General features: G+C 41.9%; 1 non-coding gene across 1 annotated transcript; it reads left to right on the forward strand.

The window, feature by feature from the left end:
- Positions 1 to 59: 59 nt before the first annotated feature.
- Positions 60 to 166, forward strand: LOC111829389. The gene has a single exon (XR_002832875.1). It is a non-coding gene; the product is annotated as a small nucleolar RNA R71 (small nucleolar RNA).
- The last annotated feature ends 87 nt before the right edge of the window (positions 167 to 253 follow it).

Raw genomic sequence — 253 nt, forward strand, 5'->3', positions numbered from 1 at the left:
CCATCTGATATCTCCAATCCAATCCTCTATAAAAGATTCCCAACAGCTGAAATTTGTCATAACCATGGTGTGGACAATCTCTCTGATAACCCTTAAAACGCACCCAAGAAGCCTTGAAAGCCTCTGAGATCCCTTGAGAAAAGGTAGAAATCTTTTTCCGCAGCTCCTCTGACCTCGCATCATCATAAAAGTTGTTTAAGAACTCAACTTTTACATCCTTCCAGCACGTAAGAGATCCAGGCTTCAACTCCTT

This window comes from Capsella rubella, unplaced genomic scaffold, assembly GCF_000375325.1.
Source record: "Capsella rubella cultivar Monte Gargano unplaced genomic scaffold, Caprub1_0 scaffold_13, whole genome shotgun sequence".
Classification (NCBI taxonomy): Eukaryota; Viridiplantae; Streptophyta; class Magnoliopsida; order Brassicales; family Brassicaceae; genus Capsella; species Capsella rubella.